This window comes from Manacus candei, unplaced genomic scaffold (genome assembly GCF_025592945.1).
Source record: "Manacus candei isolate 608988 ecotype Guabito, Panama unplaced genomic scaffold, ASM2559294v1 h1tg000014l, whole genome shotgun sequence".
NCBI lineage: Eukaryota > Metazoa > Chordata > Aves > Passeriformes > Pipridae > Manacus > Manacus candei.
Window position 1 is genome coordinate 71,776,986 of NW_026138062.1, and position 20,289 is coordinate 71,797,274.

Consider the following 20,289-nt stretch of genomic DNA (forward strand, 5'->3'; position numbering starts at 1 on the left):
ATGCTGGCTAACATGCCTTTAGTTTGCAGCAGACATAAAAGTATATGATGCAATTAATTAGGAACATATTGGAAACATCTTTGTGACTGGTGGATTTAAATGGCAATGAAAAGATTAGCTCCTTGGTCAAGCACCTTAATGACACGTGTTGCAATGGGACAGTATTAAATACTCTGACAAGCAGGCTGGCAGGGCTAGAAAAATGCTTTAGATGCATTTAAAAAATACAGTGGTTGGGATGCAGGAAAGTGAGGCCTGAGACAAATGGAACACAAGGAAATACAAGTAAAAATTAAGAGATATATGAGCTTTTCAACTTGGCTCCTACTGCAAGAGGAATAGGCAACACTATGATAGTATAGTTCTGACAGCACAGTTCAGATAGCCTCAACTGGTTGTTTCAGAAACAAAATCCATATTATTCTGTTTATAGCAATTATAGGAAAGCATTACAAAACAGAATACTCCAGCAGCACTTTGGTTTTGCCATTTCTTATTTCCTCTCCGAGTTCTGTCATCCCATTTGTTCTATTTGTAGGTATCTTTATTTCCAGGCCTTTGTGGCCCACTTGATGTGCTCATCCTACTGATATCTAAAGGAATCATAGATTTAACTGAGGAGACAGGACTTAGGCTGTAATGGGGTCCATGAAATTCACATTAAAAATGTTTAGAGCTGTCATGTATGTGCGTATCAAACAATGAGGAGGAGGGCAACATTCCATTGAGGATATATAGTCACATCAAAAATGTTGATAGAGTACAAAGTAATGAGGAGAAGGACAGGTCAGCAAAGAATTCAGAGTGCAGGGATGTAGGCAATTGCTGAGTCAAGCTGAATAAGGTCTTGAAAAGGATGTAAAATCCAACAGAAAAATTATTTCATTCGTATAAATAAAAGGAGAAAGTGAGAACAGTCACTGTGCACTGGTGATTCTGTACACTTCAGAACTAAGGAACCTTGCCTCAGTTTTTAAGTAGGGAAATGATTTTGGCCACAAGAGCAGTGTTAGAGTGGTGAGGGCATGAGAAATTTATATAGTTTAAATGAAAACCAATTTAGAGGTACTGATTGCTCTTTACCAAGGGACCAAAAGGGGCTTCATCTCAGAGCTGTATCAAACCCGAGTCACAGGTTGCATGGCAAAGTGTTTTCAACAAACTCATCAACTAAGGTTTCACTGTGTCACGTGAAAACTGCCTGGGGACTTTTTATATTTAAGAAAGAGAACGAAAGTAGTATATAAAAATAGGGTTAGCAATCTGGCTGCAGCAGGAAGCAAAGTTCTGAGCAATTGGACATGGTACTACAAATAACTTAGATAAAATGCAAAGGTACACCATGCCAGATTATATTGGTAGTTTTATTTCCAGACAAATGTTTCAGACTTTAGGTAGACCATGGTAAAGCATTCTCATACCTCTATATGGACGAGCATTAATTAAAATGCAGAAGGTCAGCAGAAAAAGTAGAAGTTAGTAGAAAAAAAGTTGTGGATGTATGAGGAACTGGATAAACAGCAAACAGCCATGAGAAGTACCAAGGAACTAAGTATCGGGGTAAAACTCAAACAAGAGTAAAGGGCTGTTTAAGGTCTATAAAGATTGGCAGAACAATGGATATTTTTATGTGGCTGTGAATAAATAAGGAATATCCCTAAACATTACAGCACTGAATAAATAAGGAATATCCCTAAACATTACAGCACTGAAATTTTGGGGACTGTCTTGCAATCCAACTACATCTAAAAGCTTGAAAAGTTTATGAAGAGGATTATGGGATGTGACTGTGATTTTAAATCAGTGATGCTGAAGAGACTTATGTTCTCATTACTTCTTACCTTGACAATAGTGATAAACATACCTTGGGATTCTTATTCAGTTGGGTATTTCTTTGTAAGACACGAGACTTTAGTGTGAAGAAAAGTAAGGAATGAAATAGAATTAAAATTTGGAATAGAACTCCGCTCTCCATAAGAAATCCAGATTGGAATGTTGGACAATGCCAGTAGTAACAGAGTTCTGGCTGCAAAACAGTCAATTTATTGACTCATTAACAGTTCATAAAATTTAGCGCATTCCTCTGTTTCTTGTCACTGGTAAACATATGCTCTGAATTTGTAGTGGGATCTGCAGTACCATTCCATAAATATTAAAAACAGTTTTGTGATCATTACAATGGATGTCTGTCTAACCACAGTGGAATTCTGATCTTAAATAAAAGAATTGCAAATTGTATCAGGCAAGTTCACACGATTCGTGACCTACTGAACTCACTGAAACAATCCAGAGTGCAACTCAATGAAAGCCTTCAAGAACACTTTTTCCCCCCCCAGAATCTAAAAGCAATATCTGATCATTAACATAATTCTAGAGGTGTGGATTAAATATACTGTTTCTCAGTATAGTGCACCACAAATGGAACCAGTGAAAGGGCATTCCCAGCATACTGATAAACAAATGTGGTGATTATAGATCTTTTCAGTACAAAATAGCGTTAAGACATAACCACCATTTTATCTAGTAATAAATGGGGTCTGGTATATCTGTTCTGCCAGATTCCTGGAATTTTACTCATGTTGAAATGTGGTATTTAGTTTGAGTAAGGGAATTAGAATCTGACACGCAAGTTTTAAAAGTCTGTCATAAGTACATATTGACAAGGGAGTTAATTAATGGACTGAACTAATTAACATGATATTTCTGCTCTTTTTTATAAATGTAGTGAAATATATGAGAACAGCTCAACAATTAACACAAGAAGCAGATAAGTTCTATAATGTGAGCTTTTGCTTTCTCTTTTCATCAGAAATGTGGCATGGAAATTGTTGACCTCAGAAAAAGAGAATCTCCTTTTTTTCCCCTCTTCCTTTGAACTTATCTTCTTGACTGTGTGCTTCCCTTTTGCAAAACTCTCTGGGAGTCAGGGTGTTCAACAGGTTTTAGAATAGCATCCAATGTAGCTAACAGTAGACTCCTGCATATAAAAATATGTGTTATTACCTCAGTTGGAAGCATTTCTTTTTGCTGCCCAGTTTAAATTTGATTTGACTTGATGAGGCAAAAAAGGAATACAAAGTCGTACCTTTTATATTCAGACATGATGCTTGTCATGTTTAAACCCCATCCAGCAGCCCCTCACTCGTGCCCTGACCTGCCCCCACCAGTGGGATGAGGAGGAGAATCAGAAACAAAATTATCAAACCAACTGTCCTGCAGTAGTAATGAACATACACTTTCATAAAAACTAAACAGATTTTTCCCCTGCAAGGCATAAAATGGGTGCTTATTTTACGTGTAAAATGGGATTGTTCAGTGGACAATTAACTACAAATACCTGCATTTGTAGAACTCAGTGTATGTGACAGGGAGAAAGAGATTCTGCCTCGATGGCTGCATATGATATGAGGTACTAGAATTTTTGTTGCTGTTCAGTAAGTGACTTTATATGAAAGAATATATTTATTTCTAGTCTAAAAAGTCCACCTAAGATATAAAAGCAACAAAAATGTCACCAAAAAGTGATATCAAAAAAAAAAAAAAAATAAGATTTTCAGCCTGGAGTAAAGGGGGAGTTGACTTGTGTAAAGGTGCTTCTGTTTTATCCTTGTGCATCTCCATTCAGATGGCTCTGCCATAGGCTTAGAATAACTGAGAGCATGTGCAAGCAATGAAAGAGGCAAGATCACAGTGATTGAGGTCTATTCCATAGCAGACCTGCTGCTTTCACTCAGAGTTTTCATGGGATACAGCTTACTAAATATGGGATTGTACATATTTGCAATCAGGATATATTCTAAGCAGCTGATGTATCTAATTAAAACTTCCTGTGTGAAATGGAATAACAGTTCAAATTCCCTTTCAGCTAATGGGAAACTCCCATAAACTCAAGAGCTGAAGCTCAGATAACATTGCCTATTCTAACTCCTTGTAATGAAACAGATATTATGTGTCTTTCAATAATCCTTATAGCCAATTTTTATGATTATTTTTTCTTCTGATCAGATGAGATGTCCCAGAGAAGAACATTCACTCTCAGCTCTAAATAATAGGAATTTAATGTACATTCAACAAATGTAGTAGAAGCATATCACAACAACTTTTCCTCAGCTCCTGTGTTCAAAAATTCATAAATTAACATCAGTCTTTAAAATTTTGTTAAAATCTTTATATTATTGAAGTTTTCTAAATTATTCCTGTTACCTTAACAAACTATTTGGCAAGTCTCCACTTCCTTCCTAGTTAGAAGTGCAGAAGCTAAAGCTTGAAGCAGAATTCTACTGTTTGACACCAGATGAAACAGTGCTCCCATGTTTGTTTCTGTCTCTTTTACAAGCATCCATGATCTTTATGAGTGATCAGGCAACTAATGTGTGATTCACAGGCCATATATATTAAAAAAAAATGAATCCCACACTCTCTGTAATTTCCTGCCTCTGCAGTGCTGGGATTTTCCAGTTTAAGTGGTCTTTTAAGTGTAAGAATTGATCACATGGACCACTAAGGCATTATATATGTGAGGTATTATGCTATTAGGTGGTAGATAATTAAGAATATAACTAGAAAATTAAAGTGAGAATGATCTAACACGTAACTGGAAATACAGAAAAATTTAGTTTATATTGTTTAGATCTGTTTGGTTACAATATAGTAGTACTGACAGTATGGCTTTGACTAAGACTTGAAATAATCAAAAGTATTAACATACCTGACAGCATCTTGATCATGAAACAAATTTTATTTAAATCTAATAATTGGCAAGTTCAGTAAAAGGGGTGGTGTCCAAAACCACAGGTGTAGAGTAAGTTGTGGCAATGCTGTGGGTTCTGATCACATCAGGCAGTTCTACACACTAGGCATGAAATAGTGCCTAAGGTATTAAATCAAGGGTATTTACCAAATCCTTTGAATATACCACCACATATTAATGATAGCTGATCTTTTGGAAATGTTTTAATTATAATAAACAATTGCATGAACCCTTGCTTTGCTATCATGTAACAAATAATCAGTATATGGTAGTGCTGATCATTCAAACATACTGCCTGAAAAACTCCTGAGCCTGTAGCTGACATCTCATCCATTTTCTTCCCACTTTACTTTCACATCTCAGCTTGCAGCTTCCAGCCTTGCATAGGCACTGTCTGGTGTTAACCATATGTAGTGTTATTACTCAAAAATTACAGCTCTTTTATTTCAAAAAGCTGTACGGAGTTTTGAGATAAAAACCATTTTTGCAACCAGGAGTCAACTTAATAAAAGCAATCTTATGTCTTTGCTTTGACTTTTCTTTTTTTTAATACTGTGAGAAAAATGGAAAGGTATTCTTTCTGTGCTTCACATGATTTTAACACCGTCTTAATACCGTACATGGTACAATCAAGACTATCTGAACAGTCTATGCCTTCTACTGCTTTCTAAATAAATAAGTAAAAAGCTTATTGTGCATCAGACATAAACAGTTTGTTTTAACTTGTAATACTACACTTGCCAACTTTGTATTACTAACTAGTGCAACGTTAGCAGCAGTACTAAAATGTCAGCCTTTATTGAAATGTATCTATAAATACACAGCTGAAAAAATAACAGTAAAAAAGTTGAAAGGTTATATATTTAAAACAAGAGTATAATTTTCAACAGGTCTGTAGGACTAACTTCTGCAAAGCTCTCTTTTTCATTTAGAGGTGGGTAGTTAGTCATATGCCATGCCAGTTCTGGGAATTCATTAGAGAAGCAGGACTGACCCACTGATTTTCTCCGTGGGGCCACGAGGCCGTTCTGCAGCCAGGAGCTGCCAGTGTTCAGGGACACACTCTCTCCCAGCTCCCATTACAGAGGGTAAACCTGGAATGGAAGGTTTGCAGCACCTCTGAAAACATGCCAGTAGAGTAATCCAAACAAATGCCAGAACACAGCCCACTACCATTTGCTGTTTGCATCCCACATAATTTTTCAAATGGTCAGCAAATCTCTTATCTCACGCAATAGGTTACACTCAGCCAATAAAGAATTCCCTGTTACCTACACCAGCACAGGCAGTACAAACTCAGCCTTTGTACAGGAATATGAGCTCCGATTTCCTCAGTTTCTTTTTTCTGTGTGTGATTTGTGCAGTGAAAAGGGCTGCCTGTTCATTCAGCTCACAAGACTTCTAAGGAAATACATTCTATCTGTCAGAAGTGGAAAAATGCCTTGGGGGAGAAGTTCAGGTTCTTCAAGGGAAAGAGGGATGAGAAAGGGGTAAAAACATAGCTGGACATACTTTCTAAGCAAGTCCATCTTTTGATTGCTGTGTTGTTTCTTACAGTTCCTGCCCTTAAAATAAATGAAGACTAGCATTTGAAAATTATGCTAATTATCCCACCTGTATGTTTAAAGCAGTTTCTTAAGTAAATACTACTTTTTAGAAGTGAATCCTTTAGGGAATTTTAATGTAGAAGTACTTTCAGAGAGATAAAGTAACAAACTCAACAAGTCTAGGAAAAATGTGGCACAATGGAATCTGAAAATGAGAGGAGCTGGGAAGGCAAGGCAAGTCAAAGCAAAAGGTATTTATGAGCTGTTGAGTAGTTTTCTTAGAACCTCAGTAGAAGAGTTTCAGGTCATTCTGATAAACTACAAGAACACTGGCAAAGCTGCTATCTGTTTTCTCAAGGATCCTACTTTAAAGCTCAGTATTATTACATAGCTCAAAACCACATTCCTGCTAAATTGAGTTTCACTATTAGTGAAGTATCTCTACAAAGTTGTTTTTTTCTCCTCTAAGAAACCACTGTTATCCACTAAACAGATCATGATTCTTCAAAATGCCAAAACTCATCTATTGTTGAAAACGTCTGCAGGCCAGAAAAGCTGTTTGATTTTCTACCCTGCACATATGCTTTTTTGTGAATTCATATTTTTAATATAAAATCTAAGATAATCATGTAAACATAGACACATGCCACTTTATTTTTAAAATCAATTTTTTTTCCCATCCTATCATTGCCTTTTATACTGAACCCAGTAGAATGGATGAGCCTGGAAATACTCCACACTTTATTTAATTTTAATACTTTAATGCTTATTTATTTTAATTATTAATTTGAATACTCTGAATACTTATTTATTTCTGTTACTGTGTCTTTCTCAAAGTTGAAAAGTTTGGAAAAGTGCCAGTTATAAAATTTAAACCACAACATATAAAACTTGTTATATACTTCAAAACCTTGGAGAGTTTTGAAAAGGCACAGGACAGCAAAAAGAAAGAAATTCACAACACTCTTTATGTTTCTAAGTGAGAGAAAATGTGGAGATTATTCACTTTCATTGAGCTTACTGAAAAAACATGGAAGGTACAGGGAAAATGGGTTTTCTGAAAAAAAATATGTTCTTCTCCAAAATGTACAGTTAAAGAAAAGGCTTATCCAAGCAAGGGGAAAAAACCCCCAAAACAACCAAACCAAACCAAAAAAATCAACTCAACAAAACAAAACAAACAAAAAAAAACCCACAAGGGAAAAAACCTGCTTTTTCAGGTTTTATGGTGCATAGACACAAACCCTGATGCCAGTAAAGGGGGAAAGCAGGATAAGGAGAAGCTGAGATTGCTGCTTCGCAAGGCTTTACCAAAGCTAGACTGGTTTAAGGTGTACGTGAGTAACAGCTTCACAGGGCAGAAACCCTCATCCATCTGCTTTCCCATTCCCCTCACTGCTGCTTTCCTTGGTCCTCTGTAAGCCTGCTTAACTCACTAAAATCACAGAAAATTACCCAACCACAGAGAAACAGAAGTTGCTTTTTTTTCCCCCCTCTAATTTTAACGATTTAGATTTGTTCAATGAAGCAGAGGAAGCAAGGCCGTGTAGCTAGAAGAAAGAAAGGGAGAAATGATGAGGAATTAAGTGCTGGGATGGGAAAAGGGAGGTTGCTAGACTTCTCTCTGCAGAAACAAGCTGTTGATCAGCTGTGTATGGCAGGCTCAAGGTGGATAAGGTGATGTGACTTAAACTTGTGTAAGAGCTTGTGTGTGGTTTAACCCCAGCCAGCAGCCAAGCCCCACAGCCACTCACTCGCTCCATCACCAGCAGGATGGGGAGAGAACTGGAAGAGTAAAAGTGAGGAAACTCATGGGTTAAGATAAGGCTAAAGCCCCACACACAAGCAGAGCAAACCAAGGATTAATTCACTGCTTCCCATGGGCAGGCAGGTGTTCAGCCATCCCCAGGAGAGCAGGGCCCCATCACACGTAAGGGTGACTTGGGAAGACAAACGCCATCACGCCAAATATCTCCCCTCTTCCTCCTTCTTTCCCCCTCTCTATACACTGGATGTGACACCATATAGCATGGAATATCCCTGTGGTCAGTTGGGGTCACCTGTCCTGGATGTGTCCCTTCCCAACTCCTCGTGCACCCCCAGCCCGCTCCCTGACAGGACAGCTACAAGAAGCAGAAGGGGCCTTGACTCTGTGCAAACGCTGCTCAGCAATAAAAAAAATCTCTATATTATCAACTCCATGTTCAGCACAAGTCCAAAACACAGCCCCACGTGAGCCACTGTGAAGAAAATTAACTCTATCCCAGGCAAAACCAGCACACAGCTTCCCATCACTGAGAGGAGATAAACTTTCCCTGCTCAAATGATTCCCTCCTCTCCCTGCTCCTGTTTTGCTGTTGGCATTCACTGCAGTTGTACAGAATTGGTTTACATTGGTATATTGGCAAAAAAATAATCCAGGCTAAAAATATATGCCTTAGAGCTAGGCAAGGAAAGCTGGGGACTACATGATCAGGATCATGTTCAGGGAAGACAAAAGCCCGGGAAAGAGGTGATAAGGAAGTAGATCAACTCCATCATAACATGTAACATCATCCTCAAAGTGACAAAGGGATTCTAAATAAATAGAGACAAACACAGACTCTGAGTTGAATGGCCCTGAGCATGTGACCATTGCATTTTGTTTTAATATATATATATTCTCTTTTTTTGTTTTTGCAAAATCTGCTATTCATATAGCATGAGCAGTTAACTGTTCGTCAGTTTGAAAATGCAAACCAAGATACTTTAATGGAGAACCTTTTTAGACATATAACAGATGTACACAAGGATTTAAAAAATAATTTAAATATGTATTGCTGCTGCTCTCAGCAGTTTGTAACTGAGCGCGCAAAGGACAGTTTATGCACGTTTCCTAAAATGCGGGATTTTCCCCTCCAGCATTTTGGTCTTTTGAATTAGTTTATCATGAAGTGCAGGATAAATGTCATTAGCATTCACTTTCAACAAAGAAATGAGTTTGTTGTTGTCTACATTCATTTAATTTATCACTCCAAGCAGAGAATGCACCACACTGATTCCTAGTAGACACAGAGCAATTTCTCCATACTAAGGAAGTGTTTTGCCCTTAAGAAATTATGTGTGGCTATTTAAAAAGAAAATAAAATGTTTTGATGTTGATCTTTAGAGCAGCAATCTTCATATAGAAAAGGAAAACTTCTTCTATGGTAACAGAATAAGTACTTGCTGTGAAGAACCTTTCTTTACACTCTCCTAAATCCAGTTAGAGAATGGGGAAGGGTGAGTATCTGTAGGCTCTGAGAACTATCCTCAAACAGAAACTAATTACCCCATAGATCTAAAATAAAATAATTTAAAAACAGTATCTGGAATAATGACAGGAATCTCCCACATTATGTGACAGCACCAATCCTTTGGAACAACATTTGTGAGAGTTAGTACTTTAATTTTACTTCATTTTTAGCAAGCTAGATTTTTTAAAACTTGGTTATAAGAATATACAAGAAAAATGAATGAGTTTCTTTAAGTACACCACAGGAAACACTTAGCCAAGGCATGTCATTTTTTTTTTCCCCTTCCAGTTCTTCTGACCATGAAGATGTTGAGGAAATAATTTTTAAAATAAATGAATCAGGAAATCCAAAATCAATGTGCAAGGTGTGACTATTACCAGAGCCATGTGTTTTCTTAATTTAGCCATGGCTAATTCTGTTCAGGTGAGGGGTTTAAGTGGTCACAGCACCAAGTCTGACAGAGCTCAAGAAGTGTTTGGATGATACTCAGGTACATGGTGTGACCCTTGGGGAGGGTCCTGTGCAGGGTTGGACTCGATGATCCTTGTGGGTCCCTTCCAACTCAGCACATTCCGTGATTCTGTGAAACACATACACATATATGTCTATGGAAAGTGAGGGCATAACACCACCAGTAACAGTGTAACTCATTTCTAGTGTAGGGACATCTGTATGTTTGTCTCAAATTTATCAGATGTGCACACAGAAGATCACAGTGTATTGGAGATTACATCTCTTCATTGTCTGTGAGAGATACATTACCAGTACTCCATTTTTATTGACAGTTTCCCTGGAGCATCTCAAAGGTTGTTGTGGGATCATGCAATATTAAAGTTTTCCTTCTATCCATGAATCAAAGCCAGACTATGCAAATTTTGTTTTTCAGGTCCATCCCCCAGTTGGATGATAATACATTTATGAAATGCAAGACCTATTCCTATTTTTAGCTAGATTTTTCATGTTTTGGTATTATAGAGAACAAAGAACACTGAAGTTAGAGGGTAAGATTCAAAACTTTGAATCCCAAGGCACAATTTTTCTGAACTTTTCTTCTTGCTGAGCAGACTTGTTTCACACGTTAGACCAGTCTAGAAATTTTCAGATATATTTTATTTTTCTTCAAAGATATTACTTGGTATAATTTAAATTAGACTAATGGTGGAAAAAGAAAAATTATTTATGTTAAAAGCTTGGTCACTGCCTCATGGCTGAGGGGAGACCTTATCACAGCCTACAACTTCTCCAGAAGGAACAGTGGAGGAGCAGGCACTGATCTCTTTACTCTCGTGACAAATGACAGGACCTGAGGAAATGGCCTGAAGCTGTGTCAGGGGATGTTTAGGCTGGATATTAGGAAAAGGTTGTTCACCCAGAGGGTTGTCAGACACTGGAACAGGCTCCCCAGGGCAGTGGTCACAGCACCAAGCCTGAGAGAGTTAAAGAAAAGTTTGGACAAAGCTCTTGGGCGCATGGTGGGATTCTTGGAGCGTCCTTGTGCAGGGCCAGGAGCTGGACTTTGATGATCCTTGTGGGTCCCTTCCAACTCGGGATGTTCTATGATGACTGTTTTAGTTCATATTACAGTCAATATTTGGACTTCACCACTACTTTCTGTGAGATACAACACATGGCTTAACAATAATATATCTTCTTTTTATATGAAATGGGAATAAAAGCAGTTTTGAGACGTACTTTAGGGCAAGTCATGTCACGTGGCTGTAATGCTATCTGCAGTCTGGTAAAGGTTTCATATTTTAAAGCATTTTTTTAATATGCAGTGAGTGCTTTACTTCATACAGACTATGCTAGCCAAAAGTTACTGTGCTTAGTTATCTCGAGGTAGTTGCTTCTTGTTGGAAATAAGATGAGTCATATCTGGAGTTTGTAGAGTTTGCTAGAGTTTGCTAGAGTATCTGTTTAAACTAAATGGTTTACTTCTTGTAGTACCTTGAGGGGCCAAGTGCACGGTGCTGCACCTGGGCTGGGGCAATCTCTGGTATCAACAGATGTTGGGGAAGGGAGGGACCAAGAGCAGCCCTGCTGAGAAGGACTTGGGGGTGCTGGTGGGTGAGAGGCTGGACATGACCCAGCCATGTGCACTGGGAGCCCAGAAACCCCCCGTGTCCTGGGCTGCATCCAAAGCAGTGTGGGCAGCAGGGGAGGGAGGGGATTCTGCCCCTCTGTTCTGCTCTGGTGAGACCCCACCTGCAGTGCTGCCTCCAGCTCTGGGGTCCCCAGCACAGCAAGGACATGGACCTGTTGGAGCAAGTCCAGGGAAGGGCCACAGAGATGATCAGGGGGCTGGAGCACCTCTCCTGTGAGAAAAGGCTGAGAGGGTTGGGGCTGTTCAGCTTGGAGAAGACAAAGCTTCAGGGCAACCTTAATGCAGCCTTTCAGTACCTGAAGGGAGCCTACAGGAAAGATGGAGAGGGACTTTTGGTAGGAGCGAGTAAGTGACAGGACAAGGGTCAGTGGCTTTAAACTGAAGGAGAGCAAGTTTAGATTAGATGTTGGGAAAATATTCTTTACTGTGAGGGTGGCAAGGTACTGGAATAGGTTGCCTAGAAAAGCTGGGGATGCCCCATCCCTGAAAGTGTTCAAGGTTGGATGGGGCTCTGAGCAATCCTGTTCTAGTGGAAGATGTCTCTGCCCATAGAAGGAGGGATGAAACTACATGGTCTTTAAGGTCACACAAACCAGTCTGTGATTCTGTGACTATCAAATTACACACACATTTTCTTAAATCAGCAGTGTGTGCACCTTGAGCAGAGCAGGAAGGAAAATTAGAAACTATCAGGTAACTGTCCTTCTTCAAGAGCAAAATTGGAAATTTGTCTCATAGTGCGTTGATCTTCCCCTTGGATTCTTGCTTTCTTTTGATTATTCTTTCAAAAGATTTATCCTTTCTGTAAACTAAAAAGGAAGGAGTTAAATGGAGCTGAAAGGAGCTTATATGAAAACAAGAGATGACTCTATCGTAGTGGAATTAATCAAACATGAAGATAAGACAGACATATCTAATTTCAGAAGCTACAGAAAGAATATCTTATCACAATTGTTTCAGTGACCTCACTTTTTAACTTTCAGAGGAAATGCCTTCAGTATGCAACCTTACACTGAGTAAAAAGAGCCAAAATAAGTAGACAGAACAGTATTACTCAGACTGGCAATGGATTTTTTTAACAGAATTTTTTTTTTAGTCTCTGTCTCTTATGAAAACAAATCCAAATCACCAATTACAGGAATTCTAGACTGTTTTTATTGAAAAAGAAAATAATATTTGGATGAACCCAAATGAATCATGTATGGCTGTGAGTCTCAGTTCTGAAACTTGATCATAAGAGAAATGGCAACATTATCTCCAAAGTCCTGTATTGTACACAGGAATCCAAATATATCATTGTTCATGGTTACATCAATAAAAATAGCATCATAACTCCTTTTGTATGCAATATTCAAAGAAACAAGTTTATACAGGAGCAGAAAGTTAGTCAGATGTTTTATCTTGGAGTCCCTTGGTAGCCTCAGCTAAACCATCTGGCCAACCTCCAAAGCAGTGCAGTCATTCAGCTGAACCCTGCCTCTCAGCTGGACCTCGACAAAGAAAGGGAGAAGGAGACAAAAAACAGATCAGCTATAGGGACAACAGCATGTTGTTGTGTCAATGAGATTTGACTACTATTCATATCACAATTTTGACTTATATATAATTAGGGAAAAAATGGTCAAGGTAGTGATCTATAAATAGACTCTTTGAACAGGCTTTACAAACATATTTCCTGAGGAGACAACAGAAGAAGCAAAGTGGTTTTGTCAGCTGCTGTTGTAACCTAGGAGTAGAATTTAGTGTAGAGATCTGATACTCTGATAAAATATTTGCCAAAATCCTTATTCTTTTCTTTCTTACTGCAAATACAAAACATGTGGCCAATAGTTGAAATTTGCTATTTACATTTTGGGACTTTTTTCTTTAGGGGGTGACACTGAAGCAGGTTCAACCCTTCCTAACTTCTTCAAAGACTATATGAGACTCCTCTTCTGTGGAAGCAACAAAAATAGCATTAGGAGCATTTTCTTTTCTCAGATGTCTGCTAACCTAACTTTGTGTTCCTACCTTTCCCCTGGAAATGCCTTCCTGTTGATTTTTATGGCAGTTCTTATCCATTACATTGTCTCCTGGCCTTTGTCTTGGCTTTCTCCATCATTTATGACTTCAGCACACACAACATAACTTCTGAACCAGCCCAGCCATGCTGCTCAAGAAATCAGAAATCCTGTGTTAATTCCTGCTAATGTCAGGTATCTCACTACTCAAAGAGTTGTACTTGCATATTTTATTTGGTCTAAAAGAAGAGCACTTAGCACTCCAAACTTCCTTTAAACAGTCTTTAGTTTATTTTCTCAGCCTCCAGATCAAAGACTGCATGAGGGAAAGTTTTGTACACTGCCAAAATCAGGATGTTTAAGTAGGTACCTGTTAAGAACCTTCAAAAGAAACTAATTGCTAGAAACTTAACTCATCCTGACTTGCAACACTAATGAACCTTCCACACAGCACTGTGAAGCACCTCTGACTAATTTTGATAAACCTGGCCTTGAAAAACCATTTTTCTGTAAAATTGTTTTGCCCTTAACGTTGAATAAAATTTGGTAGGTTTTTTTTTTGATGTAGTAAAATAATATAGACCAAATGGGAGTTAGTGTGCAATGGTACCAATCCAAATAACTACAGCTACTGTAGTTGATTTTTAATATTGACAGGCAGAAATTACTAGAGATTACAAATTGAATGGGCAACTACTACACCAAAGCTGTTGCTGTTGTTACTCTACTCTTTTGCTGAAATAGTTCAGAATGTAAAAGACCACCAGAATATCATCAGAGCTGAGATGTCAAACATACAGTAATACCTCTCAAAGAAAAGAAATGCAGCTACGGTTTCAAGTAAAAAGATTTCTCTTTAAACATTTGGATTTAAAAATAGAAAATTTCCTACTGTAAGTGCCTAAAATGCATATGACAGCAATCTTACTGTTCAGCTTAATGAGCCTGTCAGTCTAGAATATTAAGCAGTTTGATTTAAGCATCCTAAATGTGATGTAGATCTAAAATGTTAAATGGTAAGCAAGAGTTTGGAAAATGTAATAAGGAGTACTTTTCCTATATAAAGGAATCATCTATCATCTGCTATTTGCAGTATGAAATGTGGTTATTAATTAATACAGCTTTGATTTCTAGGGACTAAAAAAATTCAAATCCAAAACTTCCAGTGTGTTTTAAGATGTTTCAAGACATCCTTATAAGATTCCAGAGGTTCTTCACATTTACTGGCTGACACTCAGCCCTCATTTCATTTTTTTTCTCATCTTGACACTCTTTTAAGGCATACTTTCCTCAATTATTTGATCCACAACTGTGATTTGACTTAGCAGTCTTTGGATTAATTCACTGCTTTACAAATCCGGGATTTAGCAGTTCAGATGTCCCAACCTTCCTGTGCCACTCTTGCATCCATGATCTCATTTCTTGTAGAAGAGACATCTCTACGCGTATCAGACACCAGCTCCAGAGACACTGCTCCCTTTGCTTTGTTGTGTTGGTGTTAGAGAAGGCTAAATCACTATTTCTACATATTCCTTGTCAAAGACATGGCTTAAGCAACCATAAGCTTGTGTGCTTACACTTTTCTGATCCTGATGCGTTCAGGCATCCACGAGATTTTAGAAACATAATCCTTGGTATTTTCATTTTAAGTGGTTTAAGGGTAGACACTGAAAATTGTTGATGGTTAAAATGCAAGCTCCTTCTTGACATTTCGTTTGAGCAATGTAGATTTATTTCCATTTGAAAATTAAACAGATTCAAACTCCTTCTACCTGAACATATGTTGAATCACTGACCAACCTCCATGTTACGTGACAGGAAAATTAAAAGGAATCACAGAATGGTTTGGGTTGGAAGGAACCTGAAAGATCATCCAGTTCCAGCCCCCTGCCATGGGCAGGGACACCTCCCACCAGCCTAGGTTGGTCAGAGCCCTGTCTAGTCTGGCTTTGAACACTTCCAGGGATGGGGCAGCCACAGCTTCTTTGGGCAACGTGTGCCAGTGTCTCACCACCCTCACAGTGAAGAATTTCTTCCTAAGATCTAATCTAAACCTACTTTCTTTCAGTTTGAAGCCATCCCCCTTTGTCCTATCACTATAGTTTGTGATGAAGAGTGGCAAAAAAGGAGGAAAAAAAAAATTGGTACTCAGATTTCCATGTCACTACTTCTCTGATTAAATGATAAGGATTACCCTATCCCTGCAAAAGCACTGGAGGACAATGGTGATCAACAGTAAAAGAATATCAGAATTTAAGCCAGTTTTCTTTGAAGTACAGATCACTTGAAAACTTTCCTATAACTGCCCAAGGAAAAATTTCCCGGGTGGCCTGTTGCATTATTTCAATTTTTTTAATCACCTGTGCTATTTCTTCCAAAGAGTACAGGAAAAGACTTTTAGGGGTTTTTTTGTTATATGAGAATTCAAGCCCTGTAAGCACTTCTGGAAATTTCTCAAGTAAATTCTGTGCAAATTTAGATGAGAATATCTCTTTCCTTTTCTTCTTTAGATTGGACTGCTGTTTCTTTTTAAATATCAACAAAATAATAAATCCTGCACACATCTTCATTATTTTGTGCCACTCACACATCTGTAGTCACTACTAGAGTGTTTTGAATTTCATACATAGGGATATTTACCCTTTTTTACTAAAAAATAATTTTGTGGCTTTACTTCCCTTATTGGTTCATACACTTTAAATTTGACATTTTAATAGACACACCACTTACAGATTAAAGAGCTAGTACATATTGGTTTTGGTTTTCCCTTGGGAAATCATGAAAAGTGAATTTTTTACGTAACTTTTTTCCCAGAATCATGGAAGACACATTTCCTTTAGATAACCTTCCAGCAGGTAATAGGGCAGCAGTGGGATTTAATTACTATTTATATTACAGAAGTCCATAGATACACAGTCCTGGTTACAGGATCTCACCGTGGTAGCTGCTGTTGAAACCCAATTCTTTCTTCATTCTCAAGATAAGCACCTCCTGGGCCATGGCAGTGCAAAATACCCCATTCTTCTCCAGGTTGCCCTAGAAGGCCGTGCTATTGCTGATTGTCTGGGCAAGATAAGCTTACAATGTGTTTCTCTCATCTACAGAAGGCTGACAAAAAAAAATTTAACTGGGAATCAAGTGATAACTTTTGGTCACCATCATCATGGGCAAGATTTGAACTGGTGTCTGAGATTGAAACATGCTAAATTCCACCATCGGCCACAGTCCTCCAAGCTGTACAATGAAAAGAAAAATAGAAAAAAAGAGCTATTTTCTGTTGTTTGGTCAGCGTGCTTTCAATGTGAAAGAGTCTGCCTAGCTGTGGCAGTGAGCAGCTTTGAGGTAATTGCTGTTTTGTGCTTCAGTTCAGAGACAGACGTTAAAATGAATCATTGGCTTCTGCTTCTGTGTTCTGGGCTGGCCCCTCTGCATGTACAGTTTTACTGGTTTTAAAGGGACTGTGTACTGGCACAGCTGCTCCCAGTATAACAGGACACGCAGCATAGAGGGAAACATTCCCACATATATTCCTGGTAAAAGTTTGGTGATTTTATATACAATTTAAGCAGTTAAGTCCTATAATAGCTTTAACAGCAAAATATACAAAATAGGATAGTTCCTCTAGTGATTATACAAGATACTTGGTGTTTACATTTGTACGTATTGGTGGGTTTGATTCAATGCATACTTTTTAAGGAGAAGCCTTGTTCTGAGGTTTCAGTTTTTTCTTCTTTTATGTCTCTTTTCCATTTACTTTTGAAATCTATGCGAGTCTTGAGCACTGTTTTAGTCTGCCATGCATGGGAGAGGTATTAGCCCAAGTTCTGCTGTGGGAACTCTCCATGCTTCAGCTGCCTTTAATAGGATCACACTTCTAAAAAATAAGTCATATACTCATATAAAAATTTAGATAGAAAACCAAATTACATCAGCAGTGAAAAATCATACGACTGAAACATCAATTCTAATTTAAAAGCATTTCTTGAGACAATGCAAAATGTAATTCTATTGCCGAAGTGAGGCAACACTGTTCTGGGACAAAACTAATATAGAAGTCTGACAAATATTGTTAATAATCCACTGATATGTATAACTGATGAGAACAGTGTTGACAGCACCATATTGCAAAGAAGAATGGTGGCCTGATGGGAACATTACAACCCCCTGGTAGAAACAGGTACGAGTCTCTAATGCTGTTAGGGTTGCCACCATCCTGAGGGGCCAGATTCTTGGGAGCTGACACCTTTATAAATCAGAAGCTCTCTGGTACCTCTACAGGTCCTTGGTTTGACTAATATATGATTGCAGTTGAGGACTGCAGTACAGCAGAGACCCTGTGCCAGTGACACTTGGGAGGCCAGAGATAACAAAGAGAGCACAGGAAGTCTGTCTTCTTCTATAAAACAGTCACCATAAAAGAATAAGCTAAACCCTAAGCTAAATTCAAAAGCCATTTAAGATTGTAACACAATCCTGGATGTGTCTGTTAGAATTATCAAGTAAATTGACTTGTTAATGACATAATAAATCTTGTTTCCTGGTTTATTAAATTAAACACCACCTGTTGTAAAGAATATTTGCCCACCTACAAATAGGTATCTAAATAATAGACATTTACATAGGGATCAACTTTTATGAATTTTGGCTGTGTTAACATATCATAACATATCATAAAATCACAGAATTGTTAAGGTTGGAAAAGACCTTTATGATATCAAGTCCAACCGTTAACTTATGCACATATATATAACCACATATTTCCATTTTAAAAGCTGTAATTAAAGTGTAAATATTGTTGACTAATGTAGTTGGCTGTCAATATGCACTCGTTATGGAAAGTGTGACATATGCCATTTAATAAGAGAGCATAACATATTATTTATAATATAATTATGTAGGAATTTGGAGCTCAGCTTAAGACTTTTTTCTGTATCGTCATGTACAGTTATAAATGTGTTGCTGTATAGCTTGATTTTCTGATCCTTGGAAGTCAAGGTGCCGCAGCTACACATAATTTCACATGAATTGATCTGATTCCGCTATGATGAAATACATTTTTCTAAGGAGAATTCCAGTTTTGCATCTCTCATGTAGGCAGGGTGAGGTTTTATCATATTCTGGTTATTCATTTTAAATGCTGATTTTTTTATTGAATGATACAATGACTACCTTATGCCATCTGGAAAACTAAACTGTCTTTAGAAAATTAAGTTTAGCTTGTCACTTAAGGAATGGTTTTATTTTTTGAGTGTGAGTTAGGACAGGGTGTGTTTTTGTTTGTTTTTAAGTAAAATGAATGTCCAGATAGAGGACCACATTATCAAAAGTATGAACTAAATTACTCTTGGAATCTTATTTTATTTGTATTTGATAGAATGTGTCTTTGATGTCCTTATTTGCATAGATTAGCACTTTATTCCATAATTGGTGCCTTCATCTTAATAAAGTAATTGACTTTTCCTTCATTAGACTAAGAATTGCATAACTTACATGGAGTTCTGGATATAAGAGAGTGAATAGAAGTTCCTGATGCAGCAGACAGGCACAATCACAACCCTTACAAATGGGAGAGGTTAAGAAATATCACTGTGAAAATATTAGTGTATAAGAGGAAATTCCTGGCGTGGCCAAGGCTAACTAGACACAGTCAGTGGAAGGACTGGAAGGGATGCAGTGTGTCCTGCTGCAAATTATGAACTCATGCTACAGTCTCCAGGGTGGAGACAGCCATAACTTGATGTGTAGTGTACTGCAATTGGTAGAAAGGCTATTAATTTTAGATACTGCAGCTGGAAAAAAAAGCATTTCCAATCACAAGAGAGCAAGGAACACTCTTCTGGTCCTGTAATGTTCGCTGTTCAGTCTGCATAGGAGTCTCTCAATGAAGGCTCCTAGTCTTGCAGCAGGAATGGCTTAAATTTGAGCAAGATCAAGCCATCTTTTTATTTATAGCTCGTGTGTGCAGTTTTATGTAATTTATAATAGAAGTGAGTGCTACTGAACACCCTAGAATATAAATTTCTACTAAGAAACCTTGGTGTTTGGTGTCAAACAAAGTACATTTACGTGATCAGAACTTTGTCAGTACTGCCAGTCATAGAATCATAGAACCTTAGAAAAATGTGGCTCAGAGGAAACCTCTGGAGATTCTCTCATCTAACTCCAAGGAGTTCCACCTTCAGTGTCTAGGGTACTGTCCAGTTAAGTTTTGAATACCTCCAGGGGCCACGATTCCACAGCCCCCTCAGGACCTGTTTGAAAATGCTGTTTCCTGACCTTTAACTGGAATCCTCCCACATTCCAGCTGGTGTCCAGCGCCTCTTATCCCATCCCTGGGCACTCTGAAAAGAGTCTGGTTCCACCTGCTCTTTGCAAGTCTGCACAAAATCCAGCAGCTTTGAAACAACTTTGGCCACAGTTTGTGACTGTGATGGGTCCTCTACTCTTCACATTACGGGTTTTGAGTTCCAGCCACTCCTGCAGTGTGTCACAGATGTATTTCTAACATGTGCTGTTCTTACCCCCGTAGTGCAAAGATGCTGTTGCTCTCTGTAAGGGCAGGTCCAGGTATCTGAAAGGATGGTGTGCTGCCATCTTTTACTCCACAGGAAAA

The 20,289-nt window shown here is 38.1% G+C and overlaps 1 protein-coding gene across 11 annotated transcripts in view; it reads left to right on the forward strand.

The window, feature by feature from the left end:
- Positions 1-20,289, forward strand: part of ROBO2 (roundabout guidance receptor 2) — a 941,272-nt gene that overhangs the window by 417,886 nt on the left and 503,097 nt on the right. The gene's annotated exons all lie outside the window — the stretch shown is intronic.